This window comes from Pectinophora gossypiella, chromosome 4 (genome assembly GCF_024362695.1).
Source record: "Pectinophora gossypiella chromosome 4, ilPecGoss1.1, whole genome shotgun sequence".
Lineage (NCBI taxonomy): Eukaryota > Metazoa > Arthropoda > Insecta > Lepidoptera > Gelechiidae > Pectinophora > Pectinophora gossypiella.
This window is the reverse complement of record NC_065407.1, coordinates 16,215,708-16,232,746: the sequence shown is the minus strand read 5'-3', so window position 1 is coordinate 16,232,746 and position 17,039 is coordinate 16,215,708. Positions and strand designations below refer to the sequence as shown.

The 17,039-nt window shown below is 39.2% G+C and overlaps 1 protein-coding gene across 5 annotated transcripts in view; it reads left to right on the top strand.

The window, feature by feature from the left end:
- LOC126382408 (CD151 antigen-like) overlaps window positions 1–17,039 on the top strand; it is a 343,453-nt gene that overhangs the window by 5,053 nt on the left and 321,361 nt on the right. The gene's annotated exons all lie outside the window — the stretch shown is intronic.

The following is a 17,039-nucleotide window of genomic DNA, read 5'->3' as shown; positions in this document are numbered from 1 at the left end:
ATGTCAGGGGCCTTTGGCGGCTCAATAGTAACCCTGTAGAAGAAGAAGAAGATTATAAAATGAACGACTTAACTATTGAATAACCTGTTTGACGTGTGCTATCAACTTAATCCTGTCGGGTTATTGGCCAATATAATATTTTAGGATGGTTTTTAATTTTGTGCCGAAAATTTATGTGTGTTCCATTTTCATGCCTGTCTATTGCCCGTCCCTTTCCTTGTCGGCGGATAAGAAAATGACAGGTATAACTTAAAATAAACTTCGATGTTGTGTACGGTCACGAGCACTAATATGTATACACTTTGAAACCATGTCACATTACCTTTTTTTGACAATTTAACCTTAAGTCTCATCAAATGTTAAATAATATGATAGTGCGACAGGGTTCTAAAGTGGGTACATGATATTGCTCATGACTGTACCGCAATCAGCATAGCATCCTTAAGTCATGTTTGTGGTATGAATTTAGGATGGTTAATGAATGGGATGGAAGGAAGTTTTAAAAAATATAAGGTGGTTGTCTATGATTGGATTGCCGTAGCCACGTAAGGGGCATTTACCTTTTTAAAAATAAAAGGTGTTAAATTAATTAACATCAAATATATAATAAATAATGTATATAATTCAATTCATAAATAATAAGATTTAAATTCATTCATTTCATAAAATACTCTGCATAATTATAAATAAAAAATAACAAAACGTTTTTATGTTAATGGCAACTCTAAGTTTTTGTATGTTGCCTGTATTTTTTTCTTCTTCTCCTCAACTCACTGCATAATGGTTGTAATTTGCTAAACATAATTTTAAAATACAGTCCATTTATAATTTACACCAGCTTTTTATTTCTACAAAAGGAGTCAAAATAATTAAAATATATTTATTATTCTTTTTACAATTGTCATTTCTACATTGATAATAAATGACAAATAAATGCTATTTAATAAATGAAAGTCGCTCTTAGGTGTTTTTAACTTAAGTCCGTGTCTAACGAAGTGGTTCCACCGACTACATTACAAATTGTAAATGTTAACCTTGCCTTTTACAGTGTTCTTTTATGACTCACTACACCTATGACATAATCATTACGTGTTAAGAAGTTTTTTTTCTGTACTGCCAATGCTATAAATACACGCATTTATATTAGGTATTGTTAGTCAGAAAATAATACATACATACATACATACATAAACTCACGCCCGTAATCCCTAATGGGGTGGGCAGAGCCACAAGTAATCAAAAACAACTTGCAGCCACTGTTGATACGATGTCGTTAGCTGGATATGATGAACCTTATGGTGATAAGGGATCAGCCTATCGCCCATAACATTAGTCCATCATGTTAGAGGACACAATCCCTCTGTCGGTTTTTACGACATGCCCGGGAAGACAAGCAGCTGAACGTTTTCTATGTTTTTTATTTGCTCCCAGAACAGCATAGAAGCAAATAATAATAATAATAAAAAAAAAATAATAAAAAAAAAAACAGAAAATAATATCGACTAATATCACGGCCTAATATCGACTGATGATACCATCACTATGCTAATGAGCATCACAACGAACGGCCTCCGTGGTCCAGCGTTTGAGCGTTGGGCTCACGATCCGGAGGTCCCGGGTTCGAATCCCGGTCACTTTGTGATCCCTAGTTTGGTTAGGACATTACAGGCTGATCACCTGATTGTCCGAAAGCAAGACGATCCGTGCTTCGGAAGGCATGTTAAGCCGTTGGTCCCGGTTACTACTTACTGATCTAAGTACGTAGCCAGGGGCCTTTGGCGGCTCAATATTAGGTTGGTAATCCACCTCACAACCCACACGATAGAAGAAGAAGCATCACAACACTGGTTCCTGTACTTTGATGGGTCTAATTCGGACCGCGCAATTGAAGCTATGAAATGTTATCTATAAATATTGAAATATAATCACTACTTTTTTGTTCTGAAATAAAAAAAAGTATCCTGAGTGGATCATATATAAAACAAGACTCGTAAACTTTGAGAAGCAGTCGTGGTTACCTGTTTGCAGGAGTAGTAGTAAAAGAGAGTGTGGTTGAACCACCGGCGACAGCGGTTCTCATACAAAATGCGCGTTTGGGCCTTAATTTCCATCTGCCCAACTGGGCACCCTCAGGCCTGTTGTATTAAATTTTGTAACGAGAGCCCTCAGCGCTGTCCAATTGTCCGCCCAAGTAGTTAATGCCATCTGCGGCAAATCTACTATAAGTCAAGTCAAAAAAGGCCTTTCCATCCTTTTTCTTATATTCCGTGTACATAATTCATCTTGTGATGGATGTACCTCTGACTACCTCAATTGGGTTATAATAGTGAACTTATGTTATGTGTAGGGAGCGTTCATGTTCCTCGTATCTGTGTAATATTCTTGCTTCCTTCAAAATATGTCGCTGACATCTGTCGACGCTTCCTTCTACTTGTAAATACGTACCGACGCGTACTAAAGCGGATACGTATGTATCTACTTTAAATTCATTTTATATATCGCACATGAATTAATTGATAGAAAGAAAAAAAGAAAAGAAAGAAAACTATTTATTTCCCCACACAAAAACATTGTACATGACACTGTACACACACACACACACACGCACGCTCGCACGCATGCACGCACGCACGCACGCACGCACGCACGCCCGAAGCCCGCCCGCACGCACGCACGCAAGCACGCACACACAGACACAGACACACACAAACATAACATAGGGTCTTTTTCTTCTTCTATCGTGTGGGTTATGAGGCGGAGTACCAACCTCATCAACCCTGGTGTCAGGGTTACTATTGAGCCGCCAAAGGCCCCTGACATGACTCATGTATCGACTACTTACTTACATCAGTAAGTAGTAACCGGGACCAACGGCTTCACGTGCCTTCCGAAGCACGGATCATCTTACTTTCGGACAGTCAGGTGATCAGCCTGTAATGTCCCAACCGAACTAGGGACCACAAAGTAGTTTTTGTGATATGTCCCCACCGGGAATCGAACCTAGGACCTCCGGATCGTGAGCCCAACGCTCAACCATTGGACCACGGAGGTCGTTAGAAGAAGATAACATAGGGTAGGCATTGGTATATATTATAAAGGGTGTTAGTGACATCGTAACGAATACTTGGAGGGATGATTCAGACTATGTTGGTGATACGCCCACTCCTTGCCAGCTATGTTAAGTTCTTGTAATAGGAGGCGAGTCTATTTACATTAACAGGGCACAATTCCTAGAAACTACGTGATATCAATTATCTACAAACCAAACATTAATTCAAACTTATAAAGTAGAATTCAGTGGTTTGGAGCACGAGCGAGGATTCGAAATCGTAACATTGCGTATCAAGTCATGCGTTTTCGGAACTCGGCTATCACGGATTTTTATACGCGCGCACATGAACATATAACATGACATAAACAGCCTAAATACGTGCTACATAAGTGGTATGCGGTATAGAGCAATACTGCTATATCATGGGTGTGATAACCCTAACAATCCAGTCCTATTAACGCATGCTATCATGGGCGTGATATCTCTTAACAATACAGTCCTATTAACGTATGCTATCATGACTGTGATAATCCTAAAAATCAAGTCCTATTAACGCATGATATCATGGGTGTGATAACATAACAATCCAGTCCTACTCGTATTAACGTTTGCTATCATGGGTGTGATAACCAAACACTCTAGTCCTATCAACGCATGCTATCGTGGGCGTGATAACTCTTAACAAAACAGTCCTATTAACGCATGCTATCATGGGTATGATAATCCTAAAAATCCAGTCATATTAACGTATGCTAACATGGGTGTGATAACCCTAACAATCCAGTCCTATTAACGCATGCTATCGGATCCAATACCTCTTCACGCTTTACATACACTTCTGAACTTTCAATTAAAAACGAATCCCAATCAAACCGAGCAAATAGCTACTGTGTTATTTACAGTGAATAGGGTTGACAGTGTTGTCGGTGAGCCCTCAGCGCTCGCTATTTGTCCGGCCAAGTAGTTGATGACATCTGCGGCAAACCTACACAATAAGTCACGTTAAACAAATAATAATTAGATAGATAAAAATACTTTATTGAGCACAATGGTCACAAAATACAGAGATAAGGACGACATGTACAGAAAAACACAACAGGCGGCCTTATTGCTCATGCACCAATTTCTTCCAGGCAACCTTTGTCATAATTTATCCAGGTTTAAAAATGTTTGTTTTAAAAATAACAAGATTTATCTTACAATCTATGTATATCTATTAAAGACAAACCATATTAGTTCATAGACATTTATATCGACATCCAACATTCATTATACACTTACATTTGTTTCGATTATCTACCAATTACCAGTATTCATTCTGTAGTTCAAACACGACCAATCCCTTTCGCTCCCGATCGTCAACTGTCTTCTTTTCTTGTTTTATTCTTAAAAATGCCCACCATTATGTTTCCTTTTAAAGGACTGGACCATAGAGTTTTGGCCAAAGGAGTCTTTACTTCGTTCGGCGACAACAAGTGTTAATAAATTTCGTACGGGAGTGTACCGCCAATGAATAAATCGTTTGGCTGTTTGGCCTACATAGTAAAGTATTTGTTGGTATGTAAGTTATTATGGTTATTTATACGTTAGCCACCGATTTATCTAGCCGGCATAGTAATCGCATAAAGCGTTCATGGGTCACTGAGTGCGCAACTCGCGGGTATGTGTGAGAGTACAAAGAACGAGTGACAAATCACGAGCCAGCGAGTTACTGCTTTGTTTTCTTCGCGAACAACTTATTTATTTTACTTAGTGTAAATAACACGGTGACTGATGATAACTACTTATAGCCTCGCTTGGAATTGGTGATTGGTTGCGCGATGGGGTTTCGTGGTTTAAGTGGTAGGATTTAAATTTTAAACCTGGTTTCTAGCAATAGGCCCCTATTATGGGGCTTAAACAGCAAGCGAGAGGCCCGAGTTACCAGTTACAATAGTTCAACAAAGTGAAATGTGTAAATTATTTAAATAAATTTTACTTTATTTGGTAAATACCATTAACACAAGTTAATAGCGGGCCCTGCATTAGGGTTTTCTTCTATGATAAAACAATTTTTGAATAAAGATTAAGAATACAAAGTCCGGTGGAGAATCAGGTATGTACGATAAATTAAAAAATAATAGGAACATATGATCCATTTTTAATTTAAAGGTATCAGGAATTAAACATGTAAGCATCTCTTAAAGTCTAGGAATCTTTAAAATCTTACAATTAAACAGATCAGAGAAATAAAATTAAAAATAAAAACAAAAAATAAAATTACAAAAGAAATAATTATTATTTATTTATTAAGGTACATACAACATTACAGTATGGCCCAATGCGCTGTATGACGAGAAAACAATATACAAACTAATACAACAAAAATAAACATTGAATGAAAAAAAGAAACAAAAAGAAAAATAAGACTATAAATAACATGCAAAACACTAAAAGAAATTACAATTTCAAAATTAAAAAGTAAACTATCACACAAAAATAAAAATAATAATATAAAAAACAAAACAGTAAATCATGAATAAATCTTCTCGCAAAAAGCCAAACACTTTCTCCGTACACTCCACCATCTATCAGCGAACACATCACATTGTGGTGTCAATTCCAACATCGCGGAGAGGAGACGCAAAGCACGCATAAGTAGTTAATTTAAAAGGGATTTTGATTTTAAAAGGCATCTGCGCCAAACTGTGTCATACTGTCACACCTATGTCTACGGTAGATACGCCTACATTTCCGATGGGGTAGACAGTTGCCATGTTATAGTAGCTATTCTATTTTAACTCAAATAAGATACTTTTTGCGATCACTACTTTTGATTACTTCAAATCTTGTCTCTTCTTCTGGAATAAAAATAAACTTGCTTTACATGTCAGTCGACTGCATAAGATTACTGCGACAATGTATACGTTTTTAAAATAAGATTCCCACAGACAGTAATTAAACAGAAACTTTATAAAAAAGGTTATAAGTAAATAATGATAGTGATTATTTTGAGGATATGAATGCATTGGATTAACTGTCTGGGCAATACTGGGTAATATTAGGCAGCCAAATTACTAAATTATACCTATAATACTTTACTTTTTTTAAAGAACGTCTAGGGCCCTGTGCCGACGTTTTTCTTGCAGCTTCTTTTCTCCGGCTATGCAGGTTCCGAGCTACAGTACTTTTACGCCGATGAGACGTTCGTTATGTAAAAAATTAAGGTTTAAAGTATAGTTACGTTATCTACTGAATCAAGATATTTTTGATTTTGAATTTGATCACTTCCGCTCACCAACTGGCCGCATAAAAATAGGGCGCAGTGGTTTCCCTCTTGCCTTCCGCCCCGCATTACTCTGTCTGACGCAAGTGGGATGGCGCCCAGAGTAGTCTATTACAAAGTCATACTAAGACTCCTGTCCTCCGCCTCTGAATAGTACTGACACTTACTACTGCCCTCTGTCCAATATCCATTATATCCAACATAAAAAGGAAATTACCCCATATTTAGCGCGACATAGTCGGCAAACTTGTTTTTTTTTCTCAATGGCAACACTGGATTTATCTGGGTTCCGCATGAGCAAGTTTAATCTCGTAAACTTTGGTTTGTGCCCCAGTAGGCTTTACGGTTTATGACTGTTTGTTACTTGCGAATTTGAAGGTTGGGAAGTTCCTTTTTTTCGCGCGATAGAGTTGCTGGGGTAGAGGGAATAATGTGACAATGACGGACTTTCTAGGCTACGTTTCCCATAAATATACATATAGATGACACTGTACAGATTTAACGTGATAATAACCTATTTTCTCATTGCTCGGGGTACGTTATTATTCAAAAATACAACATATGACACAACCACATATAAAAATAATTGTTGCTTAATATTTTAAAGAATTATTATTATTTATTTATTTATTAGAAGCTCGGTGGCGCAGCGGTAAACGCGCTCGGTCTGCGATTGTTGAAGTTAAGCAACTTTCGCAAAGGCCGGTCATAGGATGGGTGACCACAAAAAGAAAGTTTTCATCTCGAGCTCCACCGTGCTTCGGAAGGCACGTTAAGCCGTTGGTCCCGGCTGCATTAGCAGTCGTTAATAACCACCAATCCGCACTGGGCCCGCGTGGTGGTTTAAGGCCCGATCTCCCTATCCATCCATAGGGAAGGCCCGTGCCCCAGCAGTGGGGACGTTAATGGGCTGGTGATGATGATGATGATTTATTTATTAATCTTACAATCAATACAGGTATCATTAATTATGTTGCTACCTATATTGCTTCTCTTTATTTTGATCAGAATAATAATAAAATGTGTCATCATTTATACCCGAAAACAAAGATAAAAGATGCATATATCTGTTATCCATGAAATTAGAAGTTTAATCGAAGGCGACTCTGTACAGTGCAATCTATATTTTCTAAGTTTTAATTTATGTTTGTATCATATTATATGTGTCTGTTAGTGATCAGCCTGTAATGCCCTGACCAAACTAGAGATCACAGAGTGATTTTTGTGATATAACCCTACCGGGATTCGAACCCGGGACCTCTGGATCATGAGCTTAACGCGCAGTGGATTGATTGGGTAGTGTAATAAACCCTTAAATTAGATCGCATTAATAGGCCCCTTGTTATGTGTTTTTGTATGTATATTCACAAGTACATATTAATGGAAAGCCTCCCCATCATGTGTGTATGACAGAGTTTCCAAAGACTGACATGTCAGTCGGTCGGTTCAGATGTGGGTACTTTGTTGTCGCGCACTGACATAGCCCAAGGACAGAGCCTCAGAAGTACATGGCCATAGCATAGCAGTTGTGCTGGAAGCGATGAAAGCATAATTTAATCAAATAAAATACTTAATACGTCCTATTTGTTATTGATAGACAATTCTAACAATAATACAATTAACCATGCAATTAAAAAAAAATAACAATCGACTTAGAACGATTCCTTATGATAGGTTATTCGAAGATTCATTCGAATTATGATTCGCTATTCGAATGTAAATATGTATAGAATTAATAATAAGAATATTTTTTTACGTTTTTGGTCACAATTTATTAAAAACATCATAGAAGGAAAGCTAGAAGGAAAGAGAGGAAGGGGAAGACCAAGAAGAGCTTACATGGAATTAAAGAAAAGGTTAACGTCGTGACTTATAGGGAAGTCAAGGAATTTGCCTTTGATAGACTGGAATGGAAAATGCTACACCGACAAGAGCGTGGCTCTTAAATTGATTGATGATGACGTAGGGGGATTATATTAACGAGCTTGAGTTGCGAGTGTTTGTCTATTACGGTGAGCATTGTGTCTAAAACGCCTGACCTTTATTAGCACTTCCAGCAAAGCATCTCTATATCCTCGCCATCTCTACCCTCATTGTTCGAATGGAAAATGAAGCACGACTTCTTTGACTTACTTCGCAAATGTCTCATAGAATTGTTTACAGAACAAAGTGCAGAATTGTATGAGCTAATGTAGGTAACTTCATTTGTAAACACAACAAGAAATTTCTAGATTTTAGTTTAGTTTTTTTAGATATTAAAGAAAAGGTTAACGCGATCGCGCGTTTGGTAGGACATTCCAGGCTGATAACCAGATGATCCATGCTTCAGAAGGCGCGTGAAACCGTTGGTCCCGGCTCCTACTTACTGATGTAATTCCGTAGACGTTACATGAGCCGTTTCAGGGCGATGCCGGCTCAATAATAACCCGGAGCCAGGGTCGATGAGGTTGGTCATCCACCTCACAACCCAACATATACATAAATTCGCGTGGGTAATCCTCAATGGACTGAGCCGAGCCACAAGCAATCACAAGACAATTTTTCTACCAAGTCCCAAGATGCCCACGGTGAACCGTATGATAGATAGATAAAATACTTTATTGAGCACAATGGACATAAGATACAGAAATAAGGATAACAGATACAGAAAGGCACAAAATGCGGCCTTATTTCTCATTTAGCAATTTCCTCTAGGCAACCTTTGGGTAATGGATTTTTTTTTGAAATATAATAGGAATATAGTCGTGAATCTGTGTCACGAGTTTATTATTTCTAATTTGGAACTGGCATATTATTTCTTTTGTTTTTCTTTTTGATTTCTTCTTTTTCGAACGGGAACGTTTTCCCGCCTTTTTGAAAGGCGGTGGCGGGAATTTTGTTCGGTTGCGGCAATCTGCTATGAAGAGTTGGAGAGTTAACATTGTTTATGTAAATATAACATTATTCAAGATAATTGCTGAATTGTTTGATTACGACGAGCACCTCCATACCTGAGGGCAGTAGTATTATCACACAAGAAACTGATTGGACTTTTGCACCTTATCGTAACGTCACGAGCATTAATATGTATACACTTTGGTACCATGTCACATTAACTTTTTTGACAAATTGAACTGTAAGTCTCACTAAATGTCAAATATGTTAGTGCGACAGAGTCCTAAAGTGGGTACATTACATTGATCATGACTGTACGTCCTCCAGGTCAAAAAGAAATACGGCTTATTATTTTCACAGAAAGTCACAAACACTTTGTCAGTTTTCATAACATACATGAAGATAAACAGCTGACCGCGTTTTAGCACTGGTTCACATACAACGAAAAATAGAAAAACAATAAAGAAAATCGCGTACGATAAGTTTCACAGTATGCAGATTATTCGAGTCTAGGCTATGTCCGAACAAACCGTATCTGTTGCCAACAAAGTTAGCTCATACATAATGCATTATCTAAACGCATAATAAATAAGGCTCCGCGATGTGTAGGTACAATTACTTAGCTTCGGTTTTTTCCGTCTTGAATTGATACTAATATGATAAAACGCAATATAGGCGGCGATACGGCTCACCACCTATCTTTCCAGAATAATTTCAGATTTTTATTTTTAAATTATCCTTGTCACTCTGTTTCTATGGCACACGGGCTTGTTTTCTTCTTTCAATCAATACCAGACATTTTTATCATTTAGGTAATCATTAATCTTATAATAAGCTTTTTTACATAAAGTAAGCTTCACATGAGCTTTAAATTTATTTTCTGACAAATTTAAAATATTATCTGGTATTTTATTGTAAAAACGTAACCCCAAAAAAAGATGAATTTAATTTACTTAATCTAGAATTTTGAATAGCAATTTTATTTTTATTTCTTGTATTGTAAGGTTATTTTATTCATTATTACTGAAACAGGAGCCAACCGAGTGTAAATCACAACGGCCTATATTGCACTTGCATTAGAACAACATCCGTCTATACTAAACGCAACCAGATGGTCCAGTAATATTGGCTAATGATAAGTATCACGTTATAAATAGATATGATGTTTGCTATGACTGAGATTAGGTACTGCTGATCTAAATGCGTGTGCGCTTACTTCTATATAACTAAATATATCTTCTTCTTCTTCTTCTGAGGAGCTCGGTGGCGCAGCGGTTAACGCGCTCGGTCTGCGATTGTGGAAGTTAAGCAACTTTCGCAAAGGCCGGTCATAGGATGGGTGACCACAAAAAAAAGTTTTCACCTCGAGCTCCTCCGTGCTTCGGAAGGCACGTTAAGCTGCTGTTCCCGACTGCATTAGCAGTCGTTAATAACAACCAATCCGCACAGGGCCCGCGTGGTGGTTTAAGGCCCGATCTCCCTATCCATCCATAGGGAAGGCGCGTGCCCCAGCAGTGGGGACGTTAACAGGCTGGTGGTGATGAAATATATCTTAGAATCGTTCAAATAAGATAGGTAGGTAATATATAGTTCTGATCTACAGTTACGGGTTACGACGAGCATAACTTATTACCTACCTATCTGGGGGCACGGCAGTGTCCCCGCCAAGACGAGCAAAGCGAAGCGCAAGGGCAGGCACTACCTAATTACCTTTTCTCGAAACGTTTCGCTGATTTTTTAAACCCTCATAACTCAGGTTTGGATTACAGTAGATAAACTAAACTCTCAGGATATGTTGCCAGCAGTGGATAAGTTTCAAATGCATAGCTTTTATACTTTAAATTTTATTGATATGTAAAAAAACTCGATTTTGACACTCACTGACGTACCTACTCACTAACGATCATCGTAATAAACCAACCAACTTAAAAAATAAAATAAAAAAATAAACTTTAATTTATAACAAAAAGGCCTACGTTAGTAGATAGGAGATTTTTCCTTCACCGCGGAGTCCGTGATAAACATTATAACAAAAACTTGAATTTAACAATCCATTTGGAACCTCACAGAGACAACGGTTCTTCCAACTGCACTACCACGTCTCAAACAATGTACAGTCATGAGCAATATAATGTCCCCACTTTAGGACTCTGTCGCACTAACATATTTGACATTTAGTGAGACTTACAGTTTAATTTGTCAGAAAAGTTAATGTGTCATAGTACCAAAGTATATACATATTAATGCTCGTGACCGTACGCAGTTGATATTGTAATGTTCCGCGTTAGATATGCAAAACAAACGTACTACATAAGGGCACGGTGCCATCATATGGGTGCGTACTGCATGATAATAGTGATCCAATATGATACGTCCTTGGTCATGTACTTTAACGACGTTACCTAAATACATTGACATTAGTGTATGTACTTGACCACAAATTGTTATTAAAAACATTCAGGGTGTTAGTGACATCGTAACGAATACTGTGGGGAATTATTCAGACCATGATTCTGAGTTAATATCAAGTGGAATTTTCCGTTGCAAAATTCATGATTTTTTTTTAAATTGTTTTTAATACAAATACAAATATACTTTATTGCACACAACATACACACAAAAAACAAATTTACACAGATGAAGATAGATACAGTACAATCTGGCGGCCTTATTGCTAAGCAGCAAATACACGTACTAATACTTTTGCGATAGAAAATTCAATTCGATATTAACTCAGAACAATTAGCTGAATCATCCCCTTTCGTATTCGTTACGATGTCGCTTACACCCCGTACGAGTACGTACAATTGTACGGACAATTTGGTGTTTTTATTACGTGACTTATTGTAGATTTGCCTGAGGGTGCCCAGTTGGGCGCGAACCTCGGCGCAGGGCGTCGTCTGAGAGGAAAAATATTTGAAAGAATTAATTGACCCTAGTGGGTCGATAGCGATAAGCGCTGATTGCGGAAATCGTCGATTATTACCTGTAGACGGTGGATTTGAGAGGGAGTCGCGTGAGCGAAAACTACCACTGCATAGGTCATGATCGGACAGAACAATTTGGTTATTCAAACCTGCAATGTACTTACCTACATCGTAGTGTCACAAGTTCAAATCCCAACCAGGGCTAAACAAACCAAAACATTAAAAAAAAATTAAAGGGTGGTATTAATAAACTAATCTCAGCTTCGAGACTGCCCTCAAGATCATGTCAATGTGACAGTTCTCATATAAAAACAGAGACTTGAGCATGATCTTAAGGGCAGTCTCAGCTGAGATTCGTTTATTAATACCACCCTAAACTATGTACGAGAGGGGTGAGGTATACCTAGCTCAGACGCCGGTGGGGAGCGGAGAGTTGCCGTTCTGTACGTAGTATTATTCCTTATTCTATGGTTTTACGCAACGCAATGCATCAGACATGTGGCGCAAACGGGTAATTCGCGAAATGCCTAGCCATTAATTATCGGCGGTAAGCTAGCATTACCGTATATAGTCAGTCTAACGAGTGTTTGTCGCTTCAGAGTAAACCTGTTAATTATAAGGCATTTAAGTTTTTATTGTATGATTTATTAGCCGGAGAAATAGTAAGGAAATTAGCGGATTGTGCCGTGCTGCCGTGTATGGCAAAGAGCGGGATGAAGTATTTTAATTAAACGGACGAGCAATAATAACGGGTGAATTACTTGCTTCTCCTATCGCGTGAATAAGTGAATAGTAGGCAGGATGAAGCAAGAGAAGTGTGTCAGGATCGAAGCAAATGGTATTCTATAGTCTCTGCTTACCCCGGTGGGAGATAGGCGTGAGTTTATGTATGTATGTATGTAGACCGGATCAACAGCTAAACGTTCCTTCCGCAACACGGAATCGCCCGACTTTTTGTCAGAAATCGGTCAGTTGAGAAACGTGATAACGCGAAATCCAGTAACTAAATTTATGATTGATAAAAAAACAATTGTATTTTATTGGCCGATAAAGATCTTTTGGTGCTGATACGAGAGTGTTGGTGTATACCATCTCCATAACATTCTCCATTTATAACATAAAATAGGGTAGACAGAGGTTTATAATACATACCCCCACTCCTCGCCATTACATAGTACGGCTTTGAAATAGATTACTCTGGGCGCCATCTCACTCGCGTCAGACAGAGTACTGCGGGGCGGAAGGTAACAGGGAAACCACTGCCTTAATTTTCCCTGAAAAAGTAGCATGGAGATTGCTACACCGACAAGAGCGTGGCTTTTAAAATAGTGATGTAGATACCTAAAGTGTAAATTGGCTTCTGATGACCGGCAACTGCCAAGTCAAAAATAAAAAAAAGTAAGTCTGTCGCCACATCCATCGCCACGCTTGTGTGAATTGACAAGTTTGCTTGGACCAAAAATAAAAGCACCTTTTACGAAATATGTTCCAATTCAGCAACAGGGAAACCACTGGCTTATATTTAAAAAAGTAGCATGGAGAATGCTACACCGACAAGAGCTTTGTTTTTGACGTGACTTATTGTAGATTTGCCGCAGATGGCATTAACTACTTGGCCGGACAAATGGGGAGCGCTGAAGGCTCTCACCTGGTACAAGGTTTAAGACAACAGGCCTGAGGGTGCCCAGTTGGGCGCGAACCTCGGCCCAGGGCGTCGTCTGAGAGGAAAAATATTTGAAAGAATTAATCGACCTAGCGGGTCGATAGCGATAAGTGCTGATTAAGGGAAATCGTCGACCACGCCGGCGGGGTCGGTATTGGGGTCCTGAAGTGTTTGGGTCGCGAGCTGATTGGCTGCCTCTATGGCTAGAGTAGTATATTACGTCCTTCGGATGCCGATACTTTTCAGTACCGTCACCGAAAAGAGCGTGGCTCTTAAATTAGTGATGTCATTACATTTTTATCACAGTCCCTGTCGATTGTTATAATCGTTTGTTACTTGGCCAAGCCCTTTTGTCGACCTATAGTACTTTGCTCACTGTCTATTTTGGTAGAGTGATAAGGAAGCATGATTTTACAACATAAAAACATTTACTCTAGTGTTTTACAATTTACTACCTACTCAAGTTTTTCATTCTTATCTTGTTTATAAAATAAGTTAGTGTTTGTTATCCGTGTGATTTATTTCCTATTGTTATGTGCTACGCTCTATTTCCTCAAAGGATGAGGTTGCGTAATCACTTATAGTTATTAATAATTATGGTGGAAGGTAATTTCAGTTAGTAATTGTATGCCTTTCGTCTTATAGCGTGGTGCATAAGGGAGGAAACAGGATGATATAATATGGATTTTTAATCACAGAACGAATAAGGTCGATTTTTGTTTTGTTAATTTGATTTTTTTTTATGCTGTTTAAATTTTTCAAAATACAATCAGGTGACCAGCCTGTAATGTCCTAACCAAACTAGGGATCACAAAGTGATTTTTGTTACATGTCGTTCGGGATTCAAACCCGGGGCCTCCGGATCGTGAGCCCAACGCTCAACGACTGGACCACGGAGGCCGTTGAATAAAAATATCTTCCATGTGCTTCGGAGACGGAGCAAAAGTCCGAGCAAGCAACTTATCCGCGCCGGAATAAATCAATGGCTGCCGTACCTTTGCTGTTACATCTGGTATGGCTCGTGGCGAACAGATATAGCCCACATACCTTGTACGAAACACAAACACTGGCGGCCCTAGGGCGGTGCGAGCGGTGCGATGGTACCGAGGGCCCCGTGAGACGGGATTACCCTGGCTGGCCCCGGATCTACAGGGGAGTATCTGGATTGGGCACACGTGCCTTGTCAATTAGACCTCTTGGGTGCCACATAAAACTCATACATTAAACGAATTTTTTAAAAGATTTAATTAGGTATAAGTTCAAAATTGAGGAGCTCCGTGGCGCAGCGGTAAACGCGCTCGGTCTGCGGTTGTTGAAGTTAAGCAACTTTCGCAAAGCCCGGTCATAGGATGGGTGACCACAAAAAAAATAAAGTTTTCATTTCGAGCTCCTCCGTGCTTCGGAAGGCACGTTAAGCAGTTGGTCCCGGTTGCATTAGCAGTCGTTAATAACCATCAATCCGCACTAGGCCCGCGTGATGGTTTAAGGCCCGATCTCCCTATCCATCCATAGGGAAGGCCCGTGCCCCAGCAGTGGGGACGTTAATGGGCTGATGATGATGAAGTTAAAAATTATTAGGTATACTGTGTTTTGAGGGGCGCCACTTTGGCCGCTACTGCACAAACGGTTCATACGACGTATTAATAGATAGTATTTACATCTTACTACCGAAGGACGTAATATACGATCCCAACGACCCTATTACTCTAGCCATAGAAGCAGCCAATCAGCTCGCGACAGTAAACACTTCAGGACCCCAATACCGACCCCGCCGGCGTGGTCGACGATTTCCCTCAATCAGCGCTTATCGCTATCGACCCACTAGAGTCGATTAATTCTCTCTCAGACGACGCCCTGAGCCGAGATTCGCGCCCAACTGGGCATTTATATTAATAGGGATCACAAAGTGATTTTTGTGATATGTCCCCACCGAGATTTGAACCCTGGACCTCCGGATCGTGAGTCCAACGCTCAACCACTGGACCACGGAGGCCGTTTAAGCCGATAAAGTATGTTATTGCATCTGGCATGGCATGGCTGCTGGGACAGAAATAGACCGCGTACCTTGTACGGTATACTCTATCGTCTATTAAGACAGCGACCTCAAGGCAGGAGATAGCGGATAGCGGGGCAGATCGACACCATGTCGCGCGTTCTCCGAACAAAGCTATCATGGATTTTTAAAAATATTCATATTACCTTATTAATCATGACTTCCGACAAATAATATCAAGGTCTTCACTTCACTTCATGAGGCCATATCACAAAATTCACCCTGTGATCCTTTGTTTGGTTAGGAAATTACAGAATGATTACCTGATTGTCCGAAAGTGAGATGATTCGTGGTTTGAAAGCCACGTTAAGCCGTTCGTAATTTAGTAGGTTCCTAGTTGTTACATGAGCCATGTCAGCGGCTCAATAGTAACACTGACACTAGGGGCCTGTTTCATAAAACTTACAATTGTAAATAACAACGACAATTTGGTGTTCATTACGTAGCTAATATGAAACTGCAAAATATTCGTGATCGCACACTCCGCAGTGTACATCAAATTGTCATTGTAATTTACAATTGTAAGTTTTATTAAACAGGCCCCTGGATTGATGGTGTTGGTAATCCATCTCACAACCCACACGATAGAAGAAGATAGCAAGATGAGGGTAGTTACACCAACAATACATAACATAGTCCAAAGTAACAAAATAAGTACTTGCTTCGCCAGTCATGCCGTGACCACGGTCGCTGCAACACGACCGAAACGTCGAGTCTATTTTGATTTTTACCCTTTTCAATAAAGACCCGTGAAATAATATAACATGTGTGATGTGGGCGATTCTTTATAAACTGAGTGGCTATATTTCTCGCGTCGGCGGAGATTTTTTTTTAATTGTCGCTGTCGCCCGTCGCTTCCACTTTTCTTCAGTACGCGGCCTTAGAAGATAAGAATACGCGTGCTGCCCGGTGTAAATAGGTACGTGCATGGCTTTAAAATTACTTCTTTGTACTGTAATTCATGTGGATCCGTTGTATGCAGCTAGAGATGAAAGTTAAGACTTATTTTATCTACTTTCTTTCTCGTTAATATTTTCATGGCAATAGGCTCGCCTCCTATGACAAGAGACTTAAACATAGCTGGCTTAAACTAAATGAATATGAATATACTGGCCCGATTCCTGCAGACACATCCTAAATTTATTTTAAGTTACACCCGTCATTTTCTTATCCGCCGAAAAGGAAATGGACGGACGATTGACAAC